The 9,860-nt window shown below is 45.7% G+C and overlaps 1 long non-coding RNA gene across 1 annotated transcript; it reads left to right on the forward strand.

Annotated features, from left to right (window-relative positions):
- The first annotated feature begins 4,239 nt into the window (after positions 1-4,239).
- On the forward strand, positions 4,240-8,966 carry LOC126510779 (uncharacterized). Its single transcript, XR_007594497.1, has 3 exons — positions 4,240-4,330; positions 7,957-7,995; positions 8,222-8,966. It is a non-coding gene; the product is annotated as an uncharacterized lncRNA (long non-coding RNA).
- Positions 8,967-9,860: the final 894 nt, after the last annotated feature.

A 9,860-nucleotide genomic window follows, 5' to 3' on the forward strand; every position in this document is an offset into this window, starting at 1 on the left:
GACTAGCTTCTCTTCCTGTTCTCATCATCTCCAACAATATCTAAAACTAGGCCTGGCACATAATAGATCTTCAACAGGAAAAGGCTAATGAGCACATGAGAAACCACAAAGCAAAACAGTATACAGTGTATGCCCTGTAGCTGTGCCAGCTGTTGCTGTGAGCTGGTCCTCTTAACCACAAAGCTGGGCTTGTTTTGAGTCTTCACTCTGTTCCCTTTCTTTCACTCCCCCGTGCAAACAAAGTCCTCGGCACCTACCTTAGCTTGCCCTTTGTCGCCTTCTCTTATTCTGCTATTATTGTAGCAAGTGCCAGACCAAATCCTGTCTTTTTCTTTCTTCTCCCCCCCTGCTATTCAAACGTTGCTGCCAGGGTTTTGAGATCACTAATCTGTTCATGTCAATCCCCTGCTTAAAATTCTTCCCTGGCTCCTGGACTCCATCAGGAGAAAGTTTACAGCCTCCCTCAGCACACACCTCCCCTCCAGCTCCTGCCTTCTGACCCAGCCTGCCTCTGCAGCTGAAATTCTTTCTTCCGTGCTGTGTTCCAAGCAGACAGGGGCACCCGAGGTTCCCGAAGAGCAAGGCTGTTTAAGCATCCTTGCCTCTGCATGTGCAGTTCTTTTATCTCCCACTCTCTCTCCTCGGGACCTCAGAAATCACACTCATCATTCACGTCTCATCTCGAGCATGACGGGCCCCAGAAGTCCCTCCCGACCCCTCAGTCTGCCATAGAGAACACTTCCCGTCCATGTCTCATCACAGCGCCTCATGGTCCCACAGCTTTGATAGTTTGCTCATGTTTGCCCGACTAGAGGACACAAACCTGAAGGGCGGCGGAGCTGTCACGCTGCACTTTGACCTCTGTGCCCGGCATCCAAATGAGGGGTCAGAAGAGTCTGCTGAGTGAGTGGCAGTTGTGTGAGAATGCTTGTTCAAATTTTGAAGCTGTCTGATCTGAGAGAAGAGGCAGGCTGGAAGACACCCACAAGGGGACACTGCGGCTCAACTCTCTTTGGGGTTAGCAAGTACCACTGCAGACAACATGAGGAAGGAGCTGGAGGAAGGAGCTGGGCGAATGATCGACACAGCACTGACGGGGTCAACACCCTCTGCACACTTGGTCTGGAAATATGTCTCTGCTATTTTCCCTGTGTCTGTCCCTTTCATTGTCTTTTTGTGGTCCACAAAGTCTAATGGAGAAACAAAAAATAACAGCAAAACCAACCCAGCCTGCCTTAGATGCTCTCAAAGAATCCAGGAGGAGTGGCTTGGCTCTGTGGTTGAGCTACAGTGTTAAAAGGTAGTGTATTTCCCCTGGTGATGGCAGCAAGGGCCTTTTTCAAGGAGTGAAAGACGCATCGCAGACATTCTGCTGTGGGAGGGCTGTGGATGCCCTCCGGTTCCCCTCTTCCCACACCTATTAATAAAGTTTGTGTTGTCTAGAACAACAAGGCTACCCTCCCTGCCTTCACCGAAGAGAAGGTGAAACAGTATGCACGCCTCTCTCACAAAGTCTCTTCCTTGAGCTCAAGTCTCAAAACATTTATGTTTTTTGTAGCAGAGAGATGGCCATCTCTCACAGGCGCTTGCTTCCCAAGTGCTGGATGTGGGGAGGTTTTCGGTTGGCTCTTCAGGTACAGTGAGGCGTTCTAATTGGTGGGCTAGGCCAGTGGGTGGGGGATGGAGGGGGGAAGGTGATGGGAAGACCCTGAAAACTCTTAAACCTATCTCAGTCCAAAGACACAGCCACAGTGAGTCCATAAACACACGCTCACCTGGGAGGACTTCCTGCCTTTGAAATAAGCTGTTGTGTAAGCAACCGTTGGAGTGTTTGTAATTATAACTCCCCCTGATGAATAGAAGATGCTAAAAAGACGGCAGAGGACCATTTGGCTCAGAGCGGAGTGCTAAGACTGTGCTAACAGAAAGCAGTCTGTTCAAGGAGAGGTCTTGGAGGGCACGGGCAACAAAAACAGAACAAGCAAGCAAAACGGGTAAGTGATGGAGAGAGGCAATAACAACCACCTTATAATTGCCGTGAAAAGCCAACATTGCCACATCTTGAGCTGTATGTGGGATGCTGAGGATGAGAGAGAGAACTATCAGGACAGGGTGGGCAAAGGGAAGTCGTTACAGGGGGAGCAAGCAGCAAAAAATAACATGTACCGGAAAAGCTAAGAGACGCTCACCTGCCATTTACTTTCTGTGGGTATAGATCGCGTCCATCTATAGAGCTTCTTTCCTTCAGAAATGTCAGCCGCTCATGAATATTCATCTCCACGGAGGTAGGGGAGAGTGATTTTCGACATCAAATTTTACTGCTGGAGTGTAGAGGTCAGCTCTTCCAACCGCTGCCACTTCCGGAGGTGGACGCAGAGGTCCCAGAGATGGCATTGTGAGTGTCACATTCCCAGGGAGAGCAGCTGGAACCTCTTCCCGTGATGCTTCCATGACCCTGGGATCAGGAAGACATGGTTTTCATGCCAAATGCATTGAACACTCTCACTTGGTGGAAGCCATGCTTTCTGTATCCACTGATGGAACAAATTCTACCCAGAGGCAAGAAAAGGCTGCCCTGAAGTGAGAAAGGCTCTTAAAGTATCTGCATGGTGTTTATTACAATTACACGCCGCTCGCTCGAAACTGAGCTGTGTATCAGTGAGGGCCGGGTGACTGTCTACGGCTCCTGGTACTCTGGGCTCAGATGGCAGCCCTAGTTGTGGCATTGAGTGTGTCAGGGAGAGTGAGGTCAAATTCAGCATGTAAAAGAAAACAGTTGTCAGACAGGAAGACCGGAAATCGCATATACCAAGGCCAACATGTAACCTAGCGCGAGCAAAAATATACTCACTATACCAATTATCTACAAGGGCCTCGACCACCTGGGCATGATACCATTGAGAGTCTAACCTTCTCCCTCTCTGCCCTGGCCTGCGGTTCCCTTTGAAAGAGCACCCTCTCGATAAGCTCTCTCAGCCTCTATCTCTATTCACGTGTCCTTTGTTGCATTTTCTCATTCTGGGATACAAGGAGCTGGAAATCACCTCAAGGTGCCCACTGGATTTCCATACCTGCCTGCCACGCCGTTGGTTCCCAGGCTAGAAATGGCTCCTGTGCTAAGAGGAGCTCTGAAAAAGGAAGAGAGTTGCAAGTGAAGCCAAGAAGTTTGGAAGGGATTTCTTAGGACTTTGGATAGCTTCAGGCCACAGGAGAAGGAGGAGCTCTTCTGGGAGCCCGGGCTGGGCTTTGATCTTGTCGGGATCACTGGTAGGACTCTAATAAGCAGAAAGTCCAGAACAAAGAATCCGGGGAAGAGAGAAGCTCTTTCAGCCCACAGTGGGAGAGAGACCTCATCCTCAGTGCAGAGGGAGGAGAGAAAGAAGGCCACGCCGGCCCTGGGGCTGGAGCTGGTTGGGTCCTAGAGTCTGCAGGTCACGTGTATAGGACTGCTCCGAGTGAGGTGGCAACACTGAATACCTACCGTGTGCTGGGCGCTCCGTGGAATGCTTCGCACGCATCTTCTCACTTAATCCTTAGAGTAGCAGCTCCGGGTGCCAGCCCCATCCGGAGTCGAGGAGAGAAAAGCTTAGAGAGGCCAAAACCTCAGGGGCTGGAACTGGCACCTGGAGGGAGTCTTATGCGCCGCCTCCTAGCTGCACTTTAGCGAGCAAGGATCTAGATAAGTTCCATCGAGATAATTCTCATAAACTGCTTAGTCCCCTGTCTGGTTGTGTGTAAGGCTTTATCCCACGGAGACAATGGCTTCCTATAGCTTCAGCATCATACTTCGGAAGCACAAATCGTATAAAGTATCGAAAGAATGAGGAGCTGTGACAACACTCAAGTGTGAACGCTCTTGGGATGGGATTAAAAATGAAAAACGAGGGGGCGGAGAAATGGCTTAGTGGTAAGAGCTCTTACTACTTTTGCAGAGGACCTGAGTTCAGTTCCCGGCACCCGCATCAGGTGGCTCACAACTAACTGCCTGTAACTCCAATTCCAGGGATCTAACGCCCTCGTGTATTTTTCATGGACGTATGTACACATGTGGCTGGATGGGGCTGAGCTCTCTTGGGGAGACAAAGGCATCCTGGGAACGGGCGAGCCTGGGATTTGGTTTAGTGAGGGTCTGACACATAATCGTTTCATCTCCACTAACTTTTATCTAATATTTTCCATTTTCTTGTGTCCAGGGTATAAGAGGTAATAATTGCCAGAAAATGATGTCACCGTGGAAAAAAAAATACAGCTATGGTCAGGATGCAGACAAGCTCAACTTTAACAGTCAGAAGAGGAAACGCTACACTTGGTTAATCCATTTAGAAGCCAGGTGTGTGGGGCTCTCTGAGACAGCCATTGACTAGCCCGGCTTTGAAAAGTCATGAGACACTTTGAAAGTCATTTTACGGTTGCACGTAAAAAGAAGGCCACAGTTTTGGAACCCGAGTTTTCAGAAGGTCTACGCTTTCACTTTAGAGAATTAAAACTGTGTGTTTGTATTGAAGTGGCCTTCCTTAAAATTTCAAGCAGGACCTTAAAGACGTCACGCCTGGCTGAATTTTCTCGTTCTCCAGGGAGAAACTTTCTTCCACAGAGAATGGTTTAATCCGTGAAACTGGCTGCTGCCACTCCTGTTAGAGGATGCCATTTTCTACTTAATATGATGAAATTACTGAACACATTTTGTGGAATTTGGCAATTTCTCCTGTGGAAGTTGATATTTTTTCTTGTTGGTAACTGAAAAATTATATATATATATATATATTTGTAGACAACATTCACAAAAGCAAATGCATTATTTTCAATAATTGGTTTATTTGAGGAGGCTCAGCTGGCCCGCTTTCCTGGAAATTGCTGGAAAATGAGACTGGACTGTCCTGAAAAGCTTGGGGAGGTTGGAAGTCTTGTTATTTCTGAAGGCCTCTGGTGTATACTGTTGATTCACCAGAGATCAATAGCAGGGCAGGGGTGGGGTGGGGAGAAGTTCGCTGATGTTTTCAGGTGTCATCAGCTGCAACTGTCCCAGGAATGACAACATTCGTGTGAAGAGGTTGGCACTCGGAAGCAGAAATGTATCATAATAGGGACAAATGGGTAGTAATGGCCTAAGTGGTCTGGGATGGGGATGCACCGTGAACTGGGCCGTCACACCGCCTGATCGGGTAGCAGAGTGATGAGAACAGAACATGTTTTGCATCTGTTCCCATTGGGCCCAGGAGCGGATGCTGGCTGGAGAATGTCCTGTGCTTTGTTCTCAGGACCCCAGATTTCAAATCTAGTCTCAGGTCTGGATACCTTGCAAAGCAATAGCTACTCCCGTGGCCTGCCAGCAGCCAGGAGGCGGCTGCAGACTTGAAGCCTTTCTGGCCCTGTGGCTGTGAGGAGATCCTGTAGGCCATCCATCATCTTAGCAGCTGCAGTGAGACCTCTTCTCTCTAAAGACCTAGAAGGTTAATTTTCTACATCTTGGCTGGGTCTTGGGTGCCCTGACACCTGGGAAAACATCATTTCTAGGTGTTTCTGTGAGGTTGTTTTAGGCTTCATGGACCTGGGTCGTATATAGAATTGCAGCTGCAAAGAAGTCTGGGAAACGTAGCTTAAGTTCAGGAAGACACTGGAGAAGGTCACTGGACATGGTTGCGTGCCCACGGCATCATCATGTCACGACTCTGTTGTCTACCTCCACCTATGGGAAGCCTGCGTAAGCTTCTTGTACTCCAGGCTGCTACTTTGAATTTTAAAGGTACCTTGGAGATCATTAGGTTAGCAGTTTTCAAACTCTGTTTTGCATGCTCTCAGGGCTCCTGGAGTGGTAGTGATATTCAGGGCTGCCATAGTGATCACGGAGAGAGAGAGAGATGAGGAGGGGCAGGGAATAGAAAAGGCTTCATAATGTCTCAGCTTTGATGAAGTCAAGCCAGGCATGGTGGGTCACACTCGTAATCTCAGCAACTCTCAAGAGTCTGGGGCCGAAGCATCATGAGTTCAAGGTCAAGATGGGCTACAACACAGGGAGTTCCAGGACAGTTTGGGCTGCATGGTAAGATAGGGGAGGGGACAGGAAGGATAAGGGAGAGAAAGAGACAAAGAAGGGAAGGAGGGAGGCAGGAAGGGAGGGAGGGAGGGAGGGAAAGAGAGAGAGAGAGAGAGAGAGAGAGAGAGAGAGAGAGAGAGAGAGAGGAACTCAGTCATGCAGAAACTTTGTCCTGGGTCTTAGAACCAGTTGTTGATAAAAATGAGACCAAAACAGAGAATTCTAGAATGTGTTCCTGCTTCCGCTGCACTGTGATGTCTAAGGGTACACGCTTAACAATGTGATGATGGAGGGATTTCTGGGTTCAGCATAGTTGGTGTCGTTCCCCAGGTTTAGCTTGACCACTGCCATAGAGACCTCTGCCTCGACCCACCAGACACATTACTGGTGGCTTTGGGCTTGGGCCTCTTATCCAGAGAGTTGAAAATAAGGGTTCACACAGACTTGCAAAAGAAACAAAGATAATTTTCTGAGTGAAGCAAAAGCACAGATTATAGAGGGTTATGCGGTCAAGTTTGAGAGCGGCCACAGCCATGAGAATACTCAAGGGCCCCAGGCTATGGCTTGGGTTCTCTTTCTCTGAGATCTGGTTCCTAAAGGGCATAGCTGGGATTGTTCTCTGTTTTAATTGATAGTTTAAACCAGAAAATTGTTTTTCCTACTGTGCTTGTCCTTTCCCACAATGCATCTGATTTTAATCCTATGCATGCCCAATTATGCATTGGCATAAAATGGCAAACAGAAGGGTCTCCCTAAAAGTTCTCTCAGAGGACACGGTTTTCCTTATAGCATCCACCTAAAACCAGGAGTGAGTGGGAACTGTGCTGGGCTCCCTTTAGCAGCCAAGAATCTCTGGCCAAAGCACTGCGTTGGTGAGACCTGAGAGGCTGGGACAGGGTGGGAGGAAGGGAGAAAGGACTGTTTTCTTTCTCTTTTCTCAGTCCATGTTGCCAGTGCTCACCAAACAAGCAGCTGCTGCTGCCCACATCTGCCCACATACCAGAAACCTCTGTCTCGCTTCTACCTTCTTTGCCAAGCTTTGCTGAGACTGACCACATTCATCTGAATATTTTCCCAGATTGGTGATTCTTTCTCTCTCCAAAGCTGGCCCAGGGCTTCTGCCCTTAACTATTGGTCTCAGGGTCAGGAGGTTACTTTGAAAAGAGGGTACAGCTTTTAAAAGTTCTCCCTGTAGGTGGAGTTTTCCTGTCTGCAACTGCTCTCAAATAAACACACTGAGGCTTATATTAATTGAAAATGCTCAGCCAATAGCTCAGGCTTATTACTAGCTAACTCTTACATTTTAAATTAACCCATGATGTGTTCTTGGACTCGGTTTGCCACTATTTATTGAGTCTTTTGGCATCAATGTTCATGAGTGACATTGGTCTATAATTCTCTTTCTTAGTAATGTGGTTTGGGTATTAAGGTAACTGTTGGCTCATAAAAAGAGTTTGGCAGTGTTCCTTCCATTTCTATTGTGTGGAACAATTTGAGGAGTATTGGTATTAGTTCTTTGAAAATCTTGTAGAATTCTGCACTGAAACTATCTGGTCCTGGGCTTTTTTTGGTTGGGAGATTTTTTGATGACAGTTTCTATTTACTTAGTGGTTATAGATATATCTAATTTGTTTATCTGGTCATGATTTAATTTTGGTAAGTGATATTTATCCAGAAATTTGTCCATTTCCTTTAAGTTTTCCAATTTTGTGGAGTACAGGTTTTTGAAGTATAACCTAATGATTCTCTGGACTTCCTCCTTTTCTGTTGTTATGTCCCCCTTTTCATTTCTGATTTTGCTAATTTGGATATTCTCTCTCTGCCTTTTGGTTAGTTTAGATAAAGGTTTGTCTATTTTTATTGATTTTCTTGAAGAACCAACTCTTTGTCTAATTCTGATTCTTTGTTTTGTTTTCTTTCAGCTCTCAACTTGATTATTTTCTGTTATGTAGACCTCCTGGGTAAGTTTGCTTCCTTTTGTTCTAGAGTTTTCAGGTGTGCTGTTAACTCCTTAGTGTGGGATTTTTCCAGCTTCTTTATGTAGTCATTTAGTGCTATGAACTTTCATCTTGATACTGCTTTCATTGTGTCCCATAAGTTTGGGTATGCTATGTGGTCATTTTTGTTGAATTTTAGGAAGTCTTTAATTTCTTTCTTTATTTCTTCTTTGACCCATTGGTGATTCAGGTGAGCATTGTTCAATTTCCATGGAGGACTGATCTCCAAACTATACCAAAAAAACTTCAAGAAACTTGACATCAAAAGAACAAATAGTCCAATTAAAAATGGGGTACAGACCTAAACAAAGAACTCTCAACAGGCAAATCTCAAATGACTGAAAGACCCGTAAGGATATGCTCAACATTCTTAGCCATCAGAGAAATGCAAGTCGAAACAACTCTGAGATTCCGTCTTATACCTGTCAGAATAACCAAGATAAAAAACACTGAATTCTGTAAAGGGTCTGGGGTAAGGGGGAATGCTCCTTCATTGCTGGTGCGAGTGCACACTTGTATAGCCACTTTGGAAATTAGTATGGTGATTTCTCAGAAAATTAGGAAACAATCTACCTCAAGACCCAGCAATACCACTTTGGGGTATATACCCAAAGGATGCTCAATCACACCACAAGGAAATGAGCTCAACTATGTTTATAGCAGCATTATTTGTAATAGCCAGAACCTGGAAACAACCTAGATGCCCTTCAACGAAGAATGGATAAAGAAAACAAACATGGTACATTTACACAATGGAATACTACACAGCAGTAGAAAAAAATAATGACATTTAAAAATTTGTGGGCAAATAGATGAATCTAGAAAAAAACCATATTCAGTGAGGTAACCCAGACCCAGAAAGACAAAAACCAATAAGACAAAACAACAAAAACAAACAAAGCAAAAAGAAACCAAAAATTCATAAAATACCACTGATTTCACTTTGTGTTGGGCAACTCCTCCTGGGAGTGGGACCTGCCTGAGGTGTGGTTGATACACCCAGTGAACTGTGTTGGAGAAAACTGACTTTCCTGCACCAGTGGTTATCAAATGCAGATAGCTTTTCAGTTCGGGATTGGAGCCTGCGTCTGCTTGTCCCTCTTCCTGCTGGGACTCCATCTGGCTTGAACCAGTGCAGGCCTTGCTCACGCTTCCAAGGTCTCTGTGAGTTCATATGTGCACCAGTCCACAGGGCTACTTTTAAATGTAAGTCTCAACAAGGTTCACCATTTGACCTTTTTGGTTCACAGGGTCCCTTTCAGTGGTGAAGTTTGATGTCTTTCTGATGTAAATTCTCTAAATTGTTTCTAACAGTGCTCTCTGGTTAAATGCAGTCATGCTATATGTTCTTTGAGACACTTGCTAGAGCTACTGAATGTTGATCCCAGGTGTTGTGAATGTGTCCTTTTGTCTGCTGGTACAGCTGTTACTATGTGTCTTAGATTTGGTAGGTTTGTTCTGTATGCCGCCTTTAGGTGTGTGTTATGTGGTATGTCTGTATATCATTATTCACAGTGGTCTATATTTTTGATAAAATATAGTAGGTGAACATACATGTAAACTTACTCCAAATTCTTTTGAATTAGGAAAACTAAAACAAATCTAACAACTCACTAATTAATGAATTAATTTTACGGGTGCAGGTATTTTCCCTGCATGTATGTCTGTGCACCACTTGTGTGCCTGGTGCTCAAGGAGAACAGAAGTGGGCAGTGACTCCACTGGCCAGATGGTTGTGAGCCACCATATGGGTATTGGGAATAGAACCCAGGTCCTCAGTATGAGCAGCCAGTGCCCTTAATCACTGAGCCATCTTTCTGAAGCTGTTG

Source organism: Alexandromys fortis, unplaced genomic scaffold (assembly GCF_014885135.2).
Source record: "Alexandromys fortis isolate MF-2015 unplaced genomic scaffold, M_Fortis_MF-2015_v1.1 scaffold_78, whole genome shotgun sequence".
Taxonomy (NCBI): domain Eukaryota; kingdom Metazoa; phylum Chordata; class Mammalia; order Rodentia; family Cricetidae; genus Alexandromys; species Alexandromys fortis.